The sequence below is a fragment of the Oryzias latipes genome, chromosome 16 (genome assembly GCF_053564925.1).
Source record: "Oryzias latipes strain Hd-rR chromosome 16, Olatipes_Hd-rR_3.1".
Taxonomy (NCBI): domain Eukaryota; kingdom Metazoa; phylum Chordata; class Actinopteri; order Beloniformes; family Adrianichthyidae; genus Oryzias; species Oryzias latipes.
This window is the reverse complement of record NC_136252.1, coordinates 9,501,457-9,519,509: the sequence shown is the minus strand read 5'-3', so window position 1 is coordinate 9,519,509 and position 18,053 is coordinate 9,501,457. Positions and strand designations below refer to the sequence as shown.

Below are 18,053 nucleotides of genomic sequence, written 5' to 3'. Positions count from 1 at the left end.
CACCTAAGGTTTTTTTTTTTTTTTTTTTAATAAACAACTTTTGCCTCATGTAAAGTAATCAGGTAGCTTCAGAGCAATCAGAATCAAGGTGTCAATGCATAACCTTTAGCCTAATTACACCCACCTGTTACAATGAGCAGATGTTAGCAGTGTTTCTGTTCAGACTTTGTGTGTGTTTAAACCAAGGCTGATTTTGCAGAGGAGAGGTGAAATGGCATGGTTTTTGCAGCAGGTGGGTGTGTCTAGTCAGCAGGTGTGTTAATCAGGAGGACACAATGGCAAGCCTGTAGCTTTAAGCAGGAAAACCTTGAGATTGAGTGGCCAAGAGGCTTTGCTGGACACTGGCAAGTGCTTACGGCCACACCACTCTGGACCCGCCCGATCTCGTCCGATCTCGGAAGCCAAACAGGGTTGGGCCTGGTTAGTACCTGGATGGGAGACCGCTTGGGAATACCAGGTGCTGTAAGTTTTCCATCTTTTCCTCCCAACCAGCAGAGGGTGTTCTTCCAAAATCTGCTTCAAAGTTCACCTAAGGTTTTTTTTTTTTTTTTTTTAATAAACAACTTTTGCCTCATGTAAAGTAATCAGGTAGCTTCAGAGCAATCAGAATCAAGGTGTCAATGCATAACCTTTAGCCTAATTACACCCACCTGTTACAATGAGCAGATGTTAGCAGTGTTTCTGTTCAGACTTTGTGTGTGTTTAAACCAAGGCTGATTTTGCAGAGGAGAGGTGAAATGGCATGGTTTTTGCAGCAGGTGGGTGTGTCTAGTCAGCAGGTGTGTTAATCAGGAGGACACAATGGCAAGCCTGTAGCTTTAAGCAGGAAAACCTTGAGATTGAGTGGCCAAGAGGCTTTGCTGGACACTGGCAAGTGCTTACGGCCACACCACTCTGGACCCGCCCGATCTCGTCCGATCTCGGAAGCCAAACAGGGTTGGGCCTGGTTAGTACCTGGATGGGAGACCGCTTGGGAATACCAGGTGCTGTAAGTTTTCCATCTTTTCCTCCCAACCAGCAGAGGGTGTTCTTCCAAAATCTGCTTCAAAGTTCACCTAAGGTTTTTTTTTTTTTTTTTTTAATAAACAACTTTTGCCTCATGTAAAGTAATCAGGTAGCTTCAGAGCAATCAGAATCAAGGTGTCAATGCATAACCTTTAGCCTAATTACACCCACCTGTTACAATGAGCAGATGTTAGCAGTGTTTCTGTTCAGACTTTGTGTGTGTTTAAACCAAGGCTGATTTTGCAGAGGAGAGGTGAAATGGCATGGTTTTTGCAGCAGGTGGGTGTGTCTAGTCAGCAGGTGTGTTAATCAGGAGGACACAATGGCAAGCCTGTAGCTTTAAGCAGGAAAACCTTGAGATTGAGTGGCCAAGAGGCTTTGCTGGACACTGGCAAGTGCTTACGGCCACACCACTCTGGACCCGCCCGATCTCGTCCGATCTCGGAAGCCAAACAGGGTTGGGCCTGGTTAGTACCTGGATGGGAGACCGCTTGGGAATACCAGGTGCTGTAAGTTTTCCATCTTTTCCTCCCAACCAGCAGAGGGTGTTCTTCCAAAATCTGCTTCAAAGTTCACCTAAGGTTTTTTTTTTTTTTTTTTTAATAAACAACTTTTGCCTCATGTAAAGTAATCAGGTAGCTTCAGAGCAATCAGAATCAAGGTGTCAATGCATAACCTTTAGCCTAATTACACCCACCTGTTACAATGAGCAGATGTTAGCAGTGTTTCTGTTCAGACTTTGTGTGTGTTTAAACCAAGGCTGATTTTGCAGAGGAGAGGTGAAATGGCATGGTTTTTGCAGCAGGTGGGTGTGTCTAGTCAGCAGGTGTGTTAATCAGGAGGACACAATGGCAAGCCTGTAGCTTTAAGCAGGAAAACCTTGAGATTGAGTGGCCAAGAGGCTTTGCTGGACACTGGCAAGTGCTTACGGCCACACCACTCTGGACCCGCCCGATCTCGTCCGATCTCGGAAGCCAAACAGGGTTGGGCCTGGTTAGTACCTGGATGGGAGACCGCTTGGGAATACCAGGTGCTGTAAGTTTTCCATCTTTTCCTCCCAACCAGCAGAGGGTGTTCTTCCAAAATCTGCTTCAAAGTTCACCTAAGGTTTTTTTTTTTTTTTTTTTAATAAACAACTTTTGCCTCATGTAAAGTAATCAGGTAGCTTCAGAGCAATCAGAATCAAGGTGTCAATGCATAACCTTTAGCCTAATTACACCCACCTGTTACAATGAGCAGATGTTAGCAGTGTTTCTGTTCAGACTTTGTGTGTGTTTAAACCAAGGCTGATTTTGCAGAGGAGAGGTGAAATGGCATGGTTTTTGCAGCAGGTGGGTGTGTCTAGTCAGCAGGTGTGTTAATCAGGAGGACACAATGGCAAGCCTGTAGCTTTAAGCAGGAAAACCTTGAGATTGAGTGGCCAAGAGGCTTTGCTGGACACTGGCAAGTGCTTACGGCCACACCACTCTGGACCCGCCCGATCTCGTCCGATCTCGGAAGCCAAACAGGGTTGGGCCTGGTTAGTACCTGGATGGGAGACCGCTTGGGAATACCAGGTGCTGTAAGTTTTCCATCTTTTCCTCCCAACCAGCAGAGGGTGTTCTTCCAAAATCTGCTTCAAAGTTCACCTAAGGTTTTTTTTTTTTTTTTTTTAATAAACAACTTTTGCCTCATGTAAAGTAATCAGGTAGCTTCAGAGCAATCAGAATCAAGGTGTCAATGCATAACCTTTAGCCTAATTACACCCACCTGTTACAATGAGCAGATGTTAGCAGTGTTTCTGTTCAGACTTTGTGTGTGTTTAAACCAAGGCTGATTTTGCAGAGGAGAGGTGAAATGGCATGGTTTTTGCAGCAGGTGGGTGTGTCTAGTCAGCAGGTGTGTTAATCAGGAGGACACAATGGCAAGCCTGTAGCTTTAAGCAGGAAAACCTTGAGATTGAGTGGCCAAGAGGCTTTGCTGGACACTGGCAAGTGCTTACGGCCACACCACTCTGGACCCGCCCGATCTCGTCCGATCTCGGAAGCCAAACAGGGTTGGGCCTGGTTAGTACCTGGATGGGAGACCGCTTGGGAATACCAGGTGCTGTAAGTTTTCCATCTTTTCCTCCCAACCAGCAGAGGGTGTTCTTCCAAAATCTGCTTCAAAGTTCACCTAAGGTTTTTTTTTTTTTTTTTTTAATAAACAACTTTTGCCTCATGTAAAGTAATCAGGTAGCTTCAGAGCAATCAGAATCAAGGTGTCAATGCATAACCTTTAGCCTAATTACACCCACCTGTTACAATGAGCAGATGTTAGCAGTGTTTCTGTTCAGACTTTGTGTGTGTTTAAACCAAGGCTGATTTTGCAGAGGAGAGGTGAAATGGCATGGTTTTTGCAGCAGGTGGGTGTGTCTAGTCAGCAGGTGTGTTAATCAGGAGGACACAATGGCAAGCCTGTAGCTTTAAGCAGGAAAACCTTGAGATTGAGTGGCCAAGAGGCTTTGCTGGACACTGGCAAGTGCTTACGGCCACACCACTCTGGACCCGCCCGATCTCGTCCGATCTCGGAAGCCAAACAGGGTTGGGCCTGGTTAGTACCTGGATGGGAGACCGCTTGGGAATACCAGGTGCTGTAAGTTTTCCATCTTTTCCTCCCAACCAGCAGAGGGTGTTCTTCCAAAATCTGCTTCAAAGTTCACCTAAGGTTTTTTTTTTTTTTTTTTTAATAAACAACTTTTGCCTCATGTAAAGTAATCAGGTAGCTTCAGAGCAATCAGAATCAAGGTGTCAATGCATAACCTTTAGCCTAATTACACCCACCTGTTACAATGAGCAGATGTTAGCAGTGTTTCTGTTCAGACTTTGTGTGTGTTTAAACCAAGGCTGATTTTGCAGAGGAGAGGTGAAATGGCATGGTTTTTGCAGCAGGTGGGTGTGTCTAGTCAGCAGGTGTGTTAATCAGGAGGACACAATGGCAAGCCTGTAGCTTTAAGCAGGAAAACCTTGAGATTGAGTGGCCAAGAGGCTTTGCTGGACACTGGCAAGTGCTTACGGCCACACCACTCTGGACCCGCCCGATCTCGTCCGATCTCGGAAGCCAAACAGGGTTGGGCCTGGTTAGTACCTGGATGGGAGACCGCTTGGGAATACCAGGTGCTGTAAGTTTTCCATCTTTTCCTCCCAACCAGCAGAGGGTGTTCTTCCAAAATCTGCTTCAAAGTTCACCTAAGGTTTTTTTTTTTTTTTTTTTAATAAACAACTTTTGCCTCATGTAAAGTAATCAGGTAGCTTCAGAGCAATCAGAATCAAGGTGTCAATGCATAACCTTTAGCCTAATTACACCCACCTGTTACAATGAGCAGATGTTAGCAGTGTTTCTGTTCAGACTTTGTGTGTGTTTAAACCAAGGCTGATTTTGCAGAGGAGAGGTGAAATGGCATGGTTTTTGCAGCAGGTGGGTGTGTCTAGTCAGCAGGTGTGTTAATCAGGAGGACACAATGGCAAGCCTGTAGCTTTAAGCAGGAAAACCTTGAGATTGAGTGGCCAAGAGGCTTTGCTGGACACTGGCAAGTGCTTACGGCCACACCACTCTGGACCCGCCCGATCTCGTCCGATCTCGGAAGCCAAACAGGGTTGGGCCTGGTTAGTACCTGGATGGGAGACCGCTTGGGAATACCAGGTGCTGTAAGTTTTCCATCTTTTCCTCCCAACCAGCAGAGGGTGTTCTTCCAAAATCTGCTTCAAAGTTCACCTAAGGTTTTTTTTTTTTTTTTTTTAATAAACAACTTTTGCCTCATGTAAAGTAATCAGGTAGCTTCAGAGCAATCAGAATCAAGGTGTCAATGCATAACCTTTAGCCTAATTACACCCACCTGTTACAATGAGCAGATGTTAGCAGTGTTTCTGTTCAGACTTTGTGTGTGTTTAAACCAAGGCTGATTTTGCAGAGGAGAGGTGAAATGGCATGGTTTTTGCAGCAGGTGGGTGTGTCTAGTCAGCAGGTGTGTTAATCAGGAGGACACAATGGCAAGCCTGTAGCTTTAAGCAGGAAAACCTTGAGATTGAGTGGCCAAGAGGCTTTGCTGGACACTGGCAAGTGCTTACGGCCACACCACTCTGGACCCGCCCGATCTCGTCCGATCTCGGAAGCCAAACAGGGTTGGGCCTGGTTAGTACCTGGATGGGAGACCGCTTGGGAATACCAGGTGCTGTAAGTTTTCCATCTTTTCCTCCCAACCAGCAGAGGGTGTTCTTCCAAAATCTGCTTCAAAGTTCACCTAAGGTTTTTTTTTTTTTTTTTTTAATAAACAACTTTTGCCTCATGTAAAGTAATCAGGTAGCTTCAGAGCAATCAGAATCAAGGTGTCAATGCATAACCTTTAGCCTAATTACACCCACCTGTTACAATGAGCAGATGTTAGCAGTGTTTCTGTTCAGACTTTGTGTGTGTTTAAACCAAGGCTGATTTTGCAGAGGAGAGGTGAAATGGCATGGTTTTTGCAGCAGGTGGGTGTGTCTAGTCAGCAGGTGTGTTAATCAGGAGGACACAATGGCAAGCCTGTAGCTTTAAGCAGGAAAACCTTGAGATTGAGTGGCCAAGAGGCTTTGCTGGACACTGGCAAGTGCTTACGGCCACACCACTCTGGACCCGCCCGATCTCGTCCGATCTCGGAAGCCAAACAGGGTTGGGCCTGGTTAGTACCTGGATGGGAGACCGCTTGGGAATACCAGGTGCTGTAAGTTTTCCATCTTTTCCTCCCAACCAGCAGAGGGTGTTCTTCCAAAATCTGCTTCAAAGTTCACCTAAGGTTTTTTTTTTTTTTTTTTTAATAAACAACTTTTGCCTCATGTAAAGTAATCAGGTAGCTTCAGAGCAATCAGAATCAAGGTGTCAATGCATAACCTTTAGCCTAATTACACCCACCTGTTACAATGAGCAGATGTTAGCAGTGTTTCTGTTCAGACTTTGTGTGTGTTTAAACCAAGGCTGATTTTGCAGAGGAGAGGTGAAATGGCATGGTTTTTGCAGCAGGTGGGTGTGTCTAGTCAGCAGGTGTGTTAATCAGGAGGACACAATGGCAAGCCTGTAGCTTTAAGCAGGAAAACCTTGAGATTGAGTGGCCAAGAGGCTTTGCTGGACACTGGCAAGTGCTTACGGCCACACCACTCTGGACCCGCCCGATCTCGTCCGATCTCGGAAGCCAAACAGGGTTGGGCCTGGTTAGTACCTGGATGGGAGACCGCTTGGGAATACCAGGTGCTGTAAGTTTTCCATCTTTTCCTCCCAACCAGCAGAGGGTGTTCTTCCAAAATCTGCTTCAAAGTTCACCTAAGGTTTTTTTTTTTTTTTTTTTAATAAACAACTTTTGCCTCATGTAAAGTAATCAGGTAGCTTCAGAGCAATCAGAATCAAGGTGTCAATGCATAACCTTTAGCCTAATTACACCCACCTGTTACAATGAGCAGATGTTAGCAGTGTTTCTGTTCAGACTTTGTGTGTGTTTAAACCAAGGCTGATTTTGCAGAGGAGAGGTGAAATGGCATGGTTTTTGCAGCAGGTGGGTGTGTCTAGTCAGCAGGTGTGTTAATCAGGAGGACACAATGGCAAGCCTGTAGCTTTAAGCAGGAAAACCTTGAGATTGAGTGGCCAAGAGGCTTTGCTGGACACTGGCAAGTGCTTACGGCCACACCACTCTGGACCCGCCCGATCTCGTCCGATCTCGGAAGCCAAACAGGGTTGGGCCTGGTTAGTACCTGGATGGGAGACCGCTTGGGAATACCAGGTGCTGTAAGTTTTCCATCTTTTCCTCCCAACCAGCAGAGGGTGTTCTTCCAAAATCTGCTTCAAAGTTCACCTAAGGTTTTTTTTTTTTTTTTTTTAATAAACAACTTTTGCCTCATGTAAAGTAATCAGGTAGCTTCAGAGCAATCAGAATCAAGGTGTCAATGCATAACCTTTAGCCTAATTACACCCACCTGTTACAATGAGCAGATGTTAGCAGTGTTTCTGTTCAGACTTTGTGTGTGTTTAAACCAAGGCTGATTTTGCAGAGGAGAGGTGAAATGGCATGGTTTTTGCAGCAGGTGGGTGTGTCTAGTCAGCAGGTGTGTTAATCAGGAGGACACAATGGCAAGCCTGTAGCTTTAAGCAGGAAAACCTTGAGATTGAGTGGCCAAGAGGCTTTGCTGGACACTGGCAAGTGCTTACGGCCACACCACTCTGGACCCGCCCGATCTCGTCCGATCTCGGAAGCCAAACAGGGTTGGGCCTGGTTAGTACCTGGATGGGAGACCGCTTGGGAATACCAGGTGCTGTAAGTTTTCCATCTTTTCCTCCCAACCAGCAGAGGGTGTTCTTCCAAAATCTGCTTCAAAGTTCACCTAAGGTTTTTTTTTTTTTTTTTTTAATAAACAACTTTTGCCTCATGTAAAGTAATCAGGTAGCTTCAGAGCAATCAGAATCAAGGTGTCAATGCATAACCTTTAGCCTAATTACACCCACCTGTTACAATGAGCAGATGTTAGCAGTGTTTCTGTTCAGACTTTGTGTGTGTTTAAACCAAGGCTGATTTTGCAGAGGAGAGGTGAAATGGCATGGTTTTTGCAGCAGGTGGGTGTGTCTAGTCAGCAGGTGTGTTAATCAGGAGGACACAATGGCAAGCCTGTAGCTTTAAGCAGGAAAACCTTGAGATTGAGTGGCCAAGAGGCTTTGCTGGACACTGGCAAGTGCTTACGGCCACACCACTCTGGACCCGCCCGATCTCGTCCGATCTCGGAAGCCAAACAGGGTTGGGCCTGGTTAGTACCTGGATGGGAGACCGCTTGGGAATACCAGGTGCTGTAAGTTTTCCATCTTTTCCTCCCAACCAGCAGAGGGTGTTCTTCCAAAATCTGCTTCAAAGTTCACCTAAGGTTTGTTTTTTTTTTTTTTTAATAAACAACTTTTGCCTCATGTAAAGTAATCAGGTAGCTTCAGAGCAATCAGAATCAAGGTGTCAATGCATAACCTTTAGCCTAATTACACCCACCTGTTACAATGAGCAGATGTTAGCAGTGTTTCTGTTCAGACTTTGTGTGTGTTTAAACCAAGGCTGATTTTGCAGAGGAGAGGTGAAATGGCATGGTTTTTGCAGCAGGTGGGTGTGTCTAGTCAGCAGGTGTGTTAATCAGGAGGACACAATGGCAAGCCTGTAGCTTTAAGCAGGAAAACCTTGAGATTGAGTGGCCAAGAGGCTTTGCTGGACACTGGCAAGTGCTTACGGCCACACCACTCTGGACCCGCCCGATCTCGTCCGATCTCGGAAGCCAAACAGGGTTGGGCCTGGTTAGTACCTGGATGGGAGACCGCTTGGGAATACCAGGTGCTGTAAGTTTTCCATCTTTTCCTCCCAACCAGCAGAGGGTGTTCTTCCAAAATCTGCTTCAAAGTTCACCTAAGGTTTTTTTTTTTTTTTTTTTAATAAACAACTTTTGCCTCATGTAAAGTAATCAGGTAGCTTCAGAGCAATCAGAATCAAGGTGTCAATGCATAACCTTTAGCCTAATTACACCCACCTGTTACAATGAGCAGATGTTAGCAGTGTTTCTGTTCAGACTTTGTGTGTGTTTAAACCAAGGCTGATTTTGCAGAGGAGAGGTGAAATGGCATGGTTTTTGCAGCAGGTGGGTGTGTCTAGTCAGCAGGTGTGTTAATCAGGAGGACACAATGGCAAGCCTGTAGCTTTAAGCAGGAAAACCTTGAGATTGAGTGGCCAAGAGGCTTTGCTGGACACTGGCAAGTGCTTACGGCCACACCACTCTGGACCCGCCCGATCTCGTCCGATCTCGGAAGCCAAACAGGGTTGGGCCTGGTTAGTACCTGGATGGGAGACCGCTTGGGAATACCAGGTGCTGTAAGTTTTCCATCTTTTCCTCCCAACCAGCAGAGGGTGTTCTTCCAAAATCTGCTTCAAAGTTCACCTAAGGTTTTTTTTTTTTTTTTTTTAATAAACAACTTTTGCCTCATGTAAAGTAATCAGGTAGCTTCAGAGCAATCAGAATCAAGGTGTCAATGCATAACCTTTAGCCTAATTACACCCACCTGTTACAATGAGCAGATGTTAGCAGTGTTTCTGTTCAGACTTTGTGTGTGTTTAAACCAAGGCTGATTTTGCAGAGGAGAGGTGAAATGGCATGGTTTTTGCAGCAGGTGGGTGTGTCTAGTCAGCAGGTGTGTTAATCAGGAGGACACAATGGCAAGCCTGTAGCTTTAAGCAGGAAAACCTTGAGATTGAGTGGCCAAGAGGCTTTGCTGGACACTGGCAAGTGCTTACGGCCACACCACTCTGGACCCGCCCGATCTCGTCCGATCTCGGAAGCCAAACAGGGTTGGGCCTGGTTAGTACCTGGATGGGAGACCGCTTGGGAATACCAGGTGCTGTAAGTTTTCCATCTTTTCCTCCCAACCAGCAGAGGGTGTTCTTCCAAAATCTGCTTCAAAGTTCACCTAAGGTTTTTTTTTTTTTTTTTTTAATAAACAACTTTTGCCTCATGTAAAGTAATCAGGTAGCTTCAGAGCAATCAGAATCAAGGTGTCAATGCATAACCTTTAGCCTAATTACACCCACCTGTTACAATGAGCAGATGTTAGCAGTGTTTCTGTTCAGACTTTGTGTGTGTTTAAACCAAGGCTGATTTTGCAGAGGAGAGGTGAAATGGCATGGTTTTTGCAGCAGGTGGGTGTGTCTAGTCAGCAGGTGTGTTAATCAGGAGGACACAATGGCAAGCCTGTAGCTTTAAGCAGGAAAACCTTGAGATTGAGTGGCCAAGAGGCTTTGCTGGACACTGGCAAGTGCTTACGGCCACACCACTCTGGACCCGCCCGATCTCGTCCGATCTCGGAAGCCAAACAGGGTTGGGCCTGGTTAGTACCTGGATGGGAGACCGCTTGGGAATACCAGGTGCTGTAAGTTTTCCATCTTTTCCTCCCAACCAGCAGAGGGTGTTCTTCCAAAATCTGCTTCAAAGTTCACCTAAGGTTTTTTTTTTTTTTTTTTTAATAAACAACTTTTGCCTCATGTAAAGTAATCAGGTAGCTTCAGAGCAATCAGAATCAAGGTGTCAATGCATAACCTTTAGCCTAATTACACCCACCTGTTACAATGAGCAGATGTTAGCAGTGTTTCTGTTCAGACTTTGTGTGTGTTTAAACCAAGGCTGATTTTGCAGAGGAGAGGTGAAATGGCATGGTTTTTGCAGCAGGTGGGTGTGTCTAGTCAGCAGGTGTGTTAATCAGGAGGACACAATGGCAAGCCTGTAGCTTTAAGCAGGAAAACCTTGAGATTGAGTGGCCAAGAGGCTTTGCTGGACACTGGCAAGTGCTTACGGCCACACCACTCTGGACCCGCCCGATCTCGTCCGATCTCGGAAGCCAAACAGGGTTGGGCCTGGTTAGTACCTGGATGGGAGACCGCTTGGGAATACCAGGTGCTGTAAGTTTTCCATCTTTTCCTCCCAACCAGCAGAGGGTGTTCTTCCAAAATCTGCTTCAAAGTTCACCTAAGGTTTTTTTTTTTTTTTTTTTAATAAACAACTTTTGCCTCATGTAAAGTAATCAGGTAGCTTCAGAGCAATCAGAATCAAGGTGTCAATGCATAACCTTTAGCCTAATTACACCCACCTGTTACAATGAGCAGATGTTAGCAGTGTTTCTGTTCAGACTTTGTGTGTGTTTAAACCAAGGCTGATTTTGCAGAGGAGAGGTGAAATGGCATGGTTTTTGCAGCAGGTGGGTGTGTCTAGTCAGCAGGTGTGTTAATCAGGAGGACACAATGGCAAGCCTGTAGCTTTAAGCAGGAAAACCTTGAGATTGAGTGGCCAAGAGGCTTTGCTGGACACTGGCAAGTGCTTACGGCCACACCACTCTGGACCCGCCCGATCTCGTCCGATCTCGGAAGCCAAACAGGGTTGGGCCTGGTTAGTACCTGGATGGGAGACCGCTTGGGAATACCAGGTGCTGTAAGTTTTCCATCTTTTCCTCCCAACCAGCAGAGGGTGTTCTTCCAAAATCTGCTTCAAAGTTCACCTAAGGTTTTTTTTTTTTTTTTTTTAATAAACAACTTTTGCCTCATGTAAAGTAATCAGGTAGCTTCAGAGCAATCAGAATCAAGGTGTCAATGCATAACCTTTAGCCTAATTACACCCACCTGTTACAATGAGCAGATGTTAGCAGTGTTTCTGTTCAGACTTTGTGTGTGTTTAAACCAAGGCTGATTTTGCAGAGGAGAGGTGAAATGGCATGGTTTTTGCAGCAGGTGGGTGTGTCTAGTCAGCAGGTGTGTTAATCAGGAGGACACAATGGCAAGCCTGTAGCTTTAAGCAGGAAAACCTTGAGATTGAGTGGCCAAGAGGCTTTGCTGGACACTGGCAAGTGCTTACGGCCACACCACTCTGGACCCGCCCGATCTCGTCCGATCTCGGAAGCCAAACAGGGTTGGGCCTGGTTAGTACCTGGATGGGAGACCGCTTGGGAATACCAGGTGCTGTAAGTTTTCCATCTTTTCCTCCCAACCAGCAGAGGGTGTTCTTCCAAAATCTGCTTCAAAGTTCACCTAAGGTTTTTTTTTTTTTTTTTTTAATAAACAACTTTTGCCTCATGTAAAGTAATCAGGTAGCTTCAGAGCAATCAGAATCAAGGTGTCAATGCATAACCTTTAGCCTAATTACACCCACCTGTTACAATGAGCAGATGTTAGCAGTGTTTCTGTTCAGACTTTGTGTGTGTTTAAACCAAGGCTGATTTTGCAGAGGAGAGGTGAAATGGCATGGTTTTTGCAGCAGGTGGGTGTGTCTAGTCAGCAGGTGTGTTAATCAGGAGGACACAATGGCAAGCCTGTAGCTTTAAGCAGGAAAACCTTGAGATTGAGTGGCCAAGAGGCTTTGCTGGACACTGGCAAGTGCTTACGGCCACACCACTCTGGACCCGCCCGATCTCGTCCGATCTCGGAAGCCAAACAGGGTTGGGCCTGGTTAGTACCTGGATGGGAGACCGCTTGGGAATACCAGGTGCTGTAAGTTTTCCATCTTTTCCTCCCAACCAGCAGAGGGTGTTCTTCCAAAATCTGCTTCAAAGTTCACCTAAGGTTTTTTTTTTTTTTTTTTTTAATAAACAACTTTTGCCTCATGTAAAGTAATCAGGTAGCTTCAGAGCAATCAGAATCAAGGTGTCAATGCATAACCTTTAGCCTAATTACACCCACCTGTTACAATGAGCAGATGTTAGCAGTGTTTCTGTTCAGACTTTGTGTGTGTTTAAACCAAGGCTGATTTTGCAGAGGAGAGGTGAAATGGCATGGTTTTTGCAGCAGGTGGGTGTGTCTAGTCAGCAGGTGTGTTAATCAGGAGGACACAATGGCAAGCCTGTAGCTTTAAGCAGGAAAACCTTGAGATTGAGTGGCCAAGAGGCTTTGCTGGACACTGGCAAGTGCTTACGGCCACACCACTCTGGACCCGCCCGATCTCGTCCGATCTCGGAAGCCAAACAGGGTTGGGCCTGGTTAGTACCTGGATGGGAGACCGCTTGGGAATACCAGGTGCTGTAAGTTTTCCATCTTTTCCTCCCAACCAGCAGAGGGTGTTCTTCCAAAATCTGCTTCAAAGTTCACCTAAGGTTTTTTTTTTTTTTTTTTTAATAAACAACTTTTGCCTCATGTAAAGTAATCAGGTAGCTTCAGAGCAATCAGAATCAAGGTGTCAATGCATAACCTTTAGCCTAATTACACCCACCTGTTACAATGAGCAGATGTTAGCAGTGTTTCTGTTCAGACTTTGTGTGTGTTTAAACCAAGGCTGATTTTGCAGAGGAGAGGTGAAATGGCATGGTTTTTGCAGCAGGTGGGTGTGTCTAGTCAGCAGGTGTGTTAATCAGGAGGACACAATGGCAAGCCTGTAGCTTTAAGCAGGAAAACCTTGAGATTGAGTGGCCAAGAGGCTTTGCTGGACACTGGCAAGTGCTTACGGCCACACCACTCTGGACCCGCCCGATCTCGTCCGATCTCGGAAGCCAAACAGGGTTGGGCCTGGTTAGTACCTGGATGGGAGACCGCTTGGGAATACCAGGTGCTGTAAGTTTTCCATCTTTTCCTCCCAACCAGCAGAGGGTGTTCTTCCAAAATCTGCTTCAAAGTTCACCTAAGGTTTTTTTTTTTTTTTTTTTAATAAACAACTTTTGCCTCATGTAAAGTAATCAGGTAGCTTCAGAGCAATCAGAATCAAGGTGTCAATGCATAACCTTTAGCCTAATTACACCCACCTGTTACAATGAGCAGATGTTAGCAGTGTTTCTGTTCAGACTTTGTGTGTGTTTAAACCAAGGCTGATTTTGCAGAGGAGAGGTGAAATGGCATGGTTTTTGCAGCAGGTGGGTGTGTCTAGTCAGCAGGTGTGTTAATCAGGAGGACACAATGGCAAGCCTGTAGCTTTAAGCAGGAAAACCTTGAGATTGAGTGGCCAAGAGGCTTTGCTGGACACTGGCAAGTGCTTACGGCCACACCACTCTGGACCCGCCCGATCTCGTCCGATCTCGGAAGCCAAACAGGGTTGGGCCTGGTTAGTACCTGGATGGGAGACCGCTTGGGAATACCAGGTGCTGTAAGTTTTCCATCTTTTCCTCCCAACCAGCAGAGGGTGTTCTTCCAAAATCTGCTTCAAAGTTCACCTAAGGTTTTTTTTTTTTTTTTTTTAATAAACAACTTTTGCCTCATGTAAAGTAATCAGGTAGCTTCAGAGCAATCAGAATCAAGGTGTCAATGCATAACCTTTAGCCTAATTACACCCACCTGTTACAATGAGCAGATGTTAGCAGTGTTTCTGTTCAGACTTTGTGTGTGTTTAAACCAAGGCTGATTTTGCAGAGGAGAGGTGAAATGGCATGGTTTTTGCAGCAGGTGGGTGTGTCTAGTCAGCAGGTGTGTTAATCAGGAGGACACAATGGCAAGCCTGTAGCTTTAAGCAGGAAAACCTTGAGATTGAGTGGCCAAGAGGCTTTGCTGGACACTGGCAAGTGCTTACGGCCACACCACTCTGGACCCGCCCGATCTCGTCCGATCTCGGAAGCCAAACAGGGTTGGGCCTGGTTAGTACCTGGATGGGAGACCGCTTGGGAATACCAGGTGCTGTAAGTTTTCCATCTTTTCCTCCCAACCAGCAGAGGGTGTTCTTCCAAAATCTGCTTCAAAGTTCACCTAAGGTTTTTTTTTTTTTTTTTTTAATAAACAACTTTTGCCTCATGTAAAGTAATCAGGTAGCTTCAGAGCAATCAGAATCAAGGTGTCAATGCATAACCTTTAGCCTAATTACACCCACCTGTTACAATGAGCAGATGTTAGCAGTGTTTCTGTTCAGACTTTGTGTGTGTTTAAACCAAGGCTGATTTTGCAGAGGAGAGGTGAAATGGCATGGTTTTTGCAGCAGGTGGGTGTGTCTAGTCAGCAGGTGTGTTAATCAGGAGGACACAATGGCAAGCCTGTAGCTTTAAGCAGGAAAACCTTGAGATTGAGTGGCCAAGAGGCTTTGCTGGACACTGGCAAGTGCTTACGGCCACACCACTCTGGACCCGCCCGATCTCGTCCGATCTCGGAAGCCAAACAGGGTTGGGCCTGGTTAGTACCTGGATGGGAGACCGCTTGGGAATACCAGGTGCTGTAAGTTTTCCATCTTTTCCTCCCAACCAGCAGAGGGTGTTCTTCCAAAATCTGCTTCAAAGTTCACCTAAGGTTTTTTTTTTTTTTTTTTTTAATAAACAACTTTTGCCTCATGTAAAGTAATCAGGTAGCTTCAGAGCAATCAGAATCAAGGTGTCAATGCATAACCTTTAGCCTAATTACACCCACCTGTTACAATGAGCAGATGTTAGCAGTGTTTCTGTTCAGACTTTGTGTGTGTTTAAACCAAGGCTGATTTTGCAGAGGAGAGGTGAAATGGCATGGTTTTTGCAGCAGGTGGGTGTGTCTAGTCAGCAGGTGTGTTAATCAGGAGGACACAATGGCAAGCCTGTAGCTTTAAGCAGGAAAACCTTGAGATTGAGTGGCCAAGAGGCTTTGCTGGACACTGGCAAGTGCTTACGGCCACACCACTCTGGACCCGCCCGATCTCGTCCGATCTCGGAAGCCAAACAGGGTTGGGCCTGGTTAGTACCTGGATGGGAGACCGCTTGGGAATACCAGGTGCTGTAAGTTTTCCATCTTTTCCTCCCAACCAGCAGAGGGTGTTCTTCCAAAATCTGCTTCAAAGTTCACCTAAGGTTTTTTTTTTTTTTTTTTTAATAAACAACTTTTGCCTCATGTAAAGTAATCAGGTAGCTTCAGAGCAATCAGAATCAAGGTGTCAATGCATAACCTTTAGCCTAATTACACCCACCTGTTACAATGAGCAGATGTTAGCAGTGTTTCTGTTCAGACTTTGTGTGTGTTTAAACCAAGGCTGATTTTGCAGAGGAGAGGTGAAATGGCATGGTTTTTGCAGCAGGTGGGTGTGTCTAGTCAGCAGGTGTGTTAATCAGGAGGACACAATGGCAAGCCTGTAGCTTTAAGCAGGAAAACCTTGAGATTGAGTGGCCAAGAGGCTTTGCTGGACACTGGCAAGTGCTTACGGCCACACCACTCTGGACCCGCCCGATCTCGTCCGATCTCGGAAGCCAAACAGGGTTGGGCCTGGTTAGTACCTGGATGGGAGACCGCTTGGGAATACCAGGTGCTGTAAGTTTTCCATCTTTTCCTCCCAACCAGCAGAGGGTGTTCTTCCAAAATCTGCTTCAAAGTTCACCTAAGGTTTTTTCCTTTTTCTTTTTCTTTTTTTTTTTTTTTTTTTTTAATAAACAACTTTTGCCTCATGTAAAGTAATCAGGTAGCTTCAGAGCAATCAGAATCAAGGTGTCAATGCATAACCTTTAGCCTAATTACACCCACCTGTTACAATGAGCAGATGTTAGCAGTGTTTCTGTTCAGACTTTGTGTGTGTTTAAACCAAGGCTGATTTTGCAGAGGAGAGGTGAAATGGCATGGTTTTTGCAGCAGGTGGGTGTGTCTAGTCAGCAGGTGTGTTAATCAGGAGGACACAATGGCAAGCCTGTAGCTTTAAGCAGGAAAACCTTGAGATTGAGTGGCCAAGAGGCTTTGCTGGACACTGGCAAGTGCTTACGGCCACACCACTCTGGACCCGCCCGATCTCGTCCGATCTCGGAAGCCAAACAGGGTTGGGCCTGGTTAGTACCTGGATGGGAGACCGCTTGGGAATACCAGGTGCTGTAAGTTTTCCATCTTTTCCTCCCAACCAGCAGAGGGTGTTCTTCCAAAATCTGCTTCAAAGTTCACCTAAGGTTTTTTTTTTTTTTTTTTTAATAAACAACTTTTGCCTCATGTAAAGTAATCAGGTAGCTTCAGAGCAATCAGAATCAAGGTGTCAATGCATAACCTTTAGCCTAATTACACCCACCTGTTACAATGAGCAGATGTTAGCAGTGTTTCTGTTCAGACTTTGTGTGTGTTTAAACCAAGGCTGATTTTGCAGAGGAGAGGTGAAATGGCATGGTTTTTGCAGCAGGTGGGTGTGTCTAGTCAGCAGGTGTGTTAATCAGGAGGACACAATGGCAAGCCTGTAGCTTTAAGCAGGAAAACCTTGAGATTGAGTGGCCAAGAGGCTTTGCTGGACACTGGCAAGTGCTTACGGCCACACCACTCTGGACCCGCCCGATCTCGTCCGATCTCGGAAGCCAAACAGGGTTGGGCCTGGTTAGTACCTGGATGGGAGACCGCTTGGGAATACCAGGTGCTGTAAGTTTTCCATCTTTTCCTCCCAACCAGCAGAGGGTGTTCTTCCAAAATCTGCTTCAAAGTTCACCTAAGGTTTTTTTTTTTTTTTTTTTAATAAACAACTTTTGCCTCATGTAAAGTAATCAGGTAGCTTCAGAGCAATCAGAATCAAGGTGTCAATGCATAACCTTTAGCCTAATTACACCCACCTGTTACAATGAGCAGATGTTAGCAGTGTTTCTGTTCAGACTTTGTGTGTGTTTAAACCAAGGCTGATTTTGCAGAGGAGAGGTGAAATGGCATGGTTTTTGCAGCAGGTGGGTGTGTCTAGTCAGCAGGTGTGTTAATCAGGAGGACACAATGGCAAGCCTGTAGCTTTAAGCAGGAAAACCTTGAGATTGAGTGGCCAAGAGGCTTTGCTGGACACTGGCAAGTGCTTACGGCCACACCACTCTGGACCCGCCCGATCTCGTCCGATCTCGGAAGCCAAACAGGGTTGGGCCTGGTTAGTACCTGGATGGGAGACCGCTTGGGAATACCAGGTGCTGTAAGTTTTCCATCTTTTCCTCCCAACCAGCAGAGGGTGTTCTTCCAAAATCTGCTTCAAAGTTCACCTAAGGTTTTTTCCTTTTTCTTTTTCTTTTTTTTTTTTTTTTTTTTTAATAAACAACTTTTGCCTCATGTAAAGTAATCAGGTAGCTTCAGAGCAATCAGAATCAAGGTGTCAATGCATAACCTTTAGCCTAATTACACCCACCTGTTACAATGAGCAGATGTTAGCAGTGTTTCTGTTCAGACTTTGTGTGTGTTTAAACCAAGGCTGATTTTGCAGAGGAGAGGTGAAATGGCATGGTTTTTGCAGCAGGTGGGTGTGTCTAGTCAGCAGGTGTGTTAATCAGGAGGACACAATGGCAAGCCTGTAGCTTTAAGCAGGAAAACCTTGAGATTGAGTGGCCAAGAGGCTTTGCTGGACACTGGCAAGTGCTTACGGCCACACCACTCTGGACCCGCCCGATCTCGTCCGATCTCGGAAGCCAAACAGGGTTGGGCCTGGTTAGTACCTGGATGGGAGACCGCTTGGGAATACCAGGTGCTGTAAGTTTTCCATCTTTTCCTCCCAACCAGCAGAGGGTGTTCTTCCAAAATCTGCTTCAAAGTTCACCTAAGGTTTTTTTTTTTTTTTTTTTAATAAACAACTTTTGCCTCATGTAAAGTAATCAGGTAGCTTCAGAGCAATCAGAATCAAGGTGTCAATGCATAACCTTTAGCCTAATTACACCCA

The 18,053-nt window shown here is 45.7% G+C and overlaps 1 protein-coding gene and 34 non-coding genes across 35 annotated transcripts in view; all 35 read left to right on the top strand.

Annotated features, from left to right (window-relative positions):
- The window catches only part of LOC144984559 (uncharacterized), a 402,969-nt gene that overhangs the window by 41,738 nt on the left and 343,178 nt on the right, over positions 1-18,053 (top strand). The window lies entirely within an intron of this gene.
- LOC144985890 (5S ribosomal RNA) lies at positions 351-469 on the top strand. Its single transcript, XR_013649720.1, has one exon. It is a non-coding gene; the product is annotated as a 5S ribosomal RNA (ribosomal RNA).
- LOC144985889 (5S ribosomal RNA) lies at positions 877-995 on the top strand. The gene has a single exon (XR_013649719.1). It is a non-coding gene; the product is annotated as a 5S ribosomal RNA (ribosomal RNA).
- LOC144985888 (5S ribosomal RNA) lies at positions 1,403-1,521 on the top strand. The gene has a single exon (XR_013649718.1). It is a non-coding gene; the product is annotated as a 5S ribosomal RNA (ribosomal RNA).
- On the top strand, positions 1,929-2,047 carry LOC144985886 (5S ribosomal RNA). Its single transcript, XR_013649716.1, has one exon. It is a non-coding gene; the product is annotated as a 5S ribosomal RNA (ribosomal RNA).
- On the top strand, positions 2,455-2,573 carry LOC144985885 (5S ribosomal RNA). Its single transcript, XR_013649714.1, has one exon. It is a non-coding gene; the product is annotated as a 5S ribosomal RNA (ribosomal RNA).
- LOC144985884 (5S ribosomal RNA) lies at positions 2,981-3,099 on the top strand. The gene has a single exon (XR_013649713.1). It is a non-coding gene; the product is annotated as a 5S ribosomal RNA (ribosomal RNA).
- LOC144985883 (5S ribosomal RNA) lies at positions 3,507-3,625 on the top strand. Its single transcript, XR_013649712.1, has one exon. It is a non-coding gene; the product is annotated as a 5S ribosomal RNA (ribosomal RNA).
- Positions 4,033-4,151, top strand: LOC144985882 (5S ribosomal RNA). The gene has a single exon (XR_013649711.1). It is a non-coding gene; the product is annotated as a 5S ribosomal RNA (ribosomal RNA).
- LOC144985881 (5S ribosomal RNA) lies at positions 4,559-4,677 on the top strand. The gene has a single exon (XR_013649710.1). It is a non-coding gene; the product is annotated as a 5S ribosomal RNA (ribosomal RNA).
- Positions 5,085-5,203, top strand: LOC144985879 (5S ribosomal RNA). The gene has a single exon (XR_013649709.1). It is a non-coding gene; the product is annotated as a 5S ribosomal RNA (ribosomal RNA).
- LOC144985878 (5S ribosomal RNA) lies at positions 5,611-5,729 on the top strand. Its single transcript, XR_013649708.1, has one exon. It is a non-coding gene; the product is annotated as a 5S ribosomal RNA (ribosomal RNA).
- Positions 6,137-6,255, top strand: LOC144985877 (5S ribosomal RNA). The gene has a single exon (XR_013649707.1). It is a non-coding gene; the product is annotated as a 5S ribosomal RNA (ribosomal RNA).
- On the top strand, positions 6,663-6,781 carry LOC144985876 (5S ribosomal RNA). Its single transcript, XR_013649706.1, has one exon. It is a non-coding gene; the product is annotated as a 5S ribosomal RNA (ribosomal RNA).
- LOC144985874 (5S ribosomal RNA) lies at positions 7,189-7,307 on the top strand. The gene has a single exon (XR_013649703.1). It is a non-coding gene; the product is annotated as a 5S ribosomal RNA (ribosomal RNA).
- On the top strand, positions 7,715-7,833 carry LOC144985873 (5S ribosomal RNA). Its single transcript, XR_013649702.1, has one exon. It is a non-coding gene; the product is annotated as a 5S ribosomal RNA (ribosomal RNA).
- On the top strand, positions 8,241-8,359 carry LOC144985872 (5S ribosomal RNA). Its single transcript, XR_013649701.1, has one exon. It is a non-coding gene; the product is annotated as a 5S ribosomal RNA (ribosomal RNA).
- LOC144985871 (5S ribosomal RNA) lies at positions 8,767-8,885 on the top strand. Its single transcript, XR_013649700.1, has one exon. It is a non-coding gene; the product is annotated as a 5S ribosomal RNA (ribosomal RNA).
- On the top strand, positions 9,293-9,411 carry LOC144985870 (5S ribosomal RNA). Its single transcript, XR_013649699.1, has one exon. It is a non-coding gene; the product is annotated as a 5S ribosomal RNA (ribosomal RNA).
- On the top strand, positions 9,819-9,937 carry LOC144985868 (5S ribosomal RNA). Its single transcript, XR_013649698.1, has one exon. It is a non-coding gene; the product is annotated as a 5S ribosomal RNA (ribosomal RNA).
- Positions 10,345-10,463, top strand: LOC144985867 (5S ribosomal RNA). The gene has a single exon (XR_013649697.1). It is a non-coding gene; the product is annotated as a 5S ribosomal RNA (ribosomal RNA).
- LOC144985866 (5S ribosomal RNA) lies at positions 10,871-10,989 on the top strand. The gene has a single exon (XR_013649696.1). It is a non-coding gene; the product is annotated as a 5S ribosomal RNA (ribosomal RNA).
- Positions 11,397-11,515, top strand: LOC144985865 (5S ribosomal RNA). The gene has a single exon (XR_013649695.1). It is a non-coding gene; the product is annotated as a 5S ribosomal RNA (ribosomal RNA).
- LOC144985864 (5S ribosomal RNA) lies at positions 11,923-12,041 on the top strand. The gene has a single exon (XR_013649694.1). It is a non-coding gene; the product is annotated as a 5S ribosomal RNA (ribosomal RNA).
- Positions 12,450-12,568, top strand: LOC144985862 (5S ribosomal RNA). The gene has a single exon (XR_013649692.1). It is a non-coding gene; the product is annotated as a 5S ribosomal RNA (ribosomal RNA).
- On the top strand, positions 12,976-13,094 carry LOC144985861 (5S ribosomal RNA). The gene has a single exon (XR_013649691.1). It is a non-coding gene; the product is annotated as a 5S ribosomal RNA (ribosomal RNA).
- Positions 13,502-13,620, top strand: LOC144985860 (5S ribosomal RNA). The gene has a single exon (XR_013649690.1). It is a non-coding gene; the product is annotated as a 5S ribosomal RNA (ribosomal RNA).
- On the top strand, positions 14,028-14,146 carry LOC144985859 (5S ribosomal RNA). The gene has a single exon (XR_013649689.1). It is a non-coding gene; the product is annotated as a 5S ribosomal RNA (ribosomal RNA).
- Positions 14,554-14,672, top strand: LOC144985858 (5S ribosomal RNA). The gene has a single exon (XR_013649688.1). It is a non-coding gene; the product is annotated as a 5S ribosomal RNA (ribosomal RNA).
- On the top strand, positions 15,081-15,199 carry LOC144985857 (5S ribosomal RNA). The gene has a single exon (XR_013649687.1). It is a non-coding gene; the product is annotated as a 5S ribosomal RNA (ribosomal RNA).
- Positions 15,607-15,725, top strand: LOC144985856 (5S ribosomal RNA). Its single transcript, XR_013649686.1, has one exon. It is a non-coding gene; the product is annotated as a 5S ribosomal RNA (ribosomal RNA).
- On the top strand, positions 16,155-16,273 carry LOC144985855 (5S ribosomal RNA). Its single transcript, XR_013649685.1, has one exon. It is a non-coding gene; the product is annotated as a 5S ribosomal RNA (ribosomal RNA).
- LOC144985854 (5S ribosomal RNA) lies at positions 16,681-16,799 on the top strand. Its single transcript, XR_013649684.1, has one exon. It is a non-coding gene; the product is annotated as a 5S ribosomal RNA (ribosomal RNA).
- Positions 17,207-17,325, top strand: LOC144985853 (5S ribosomal RNA). Its single transcript, XR_013649683.1, has one exon. It is a non-coding gene; the product is annotated as a 5S ribosomal RNA (ribosomal RNA).
- On the top strand, positions 17,755-17,873 carry LOC144985851 (5S ribosomal RNA). The gene has a single exon (XR_013649681.1). It is a non-coding gene; the product is annotated as a 5S ribosomal RNA (ribosomal RNA).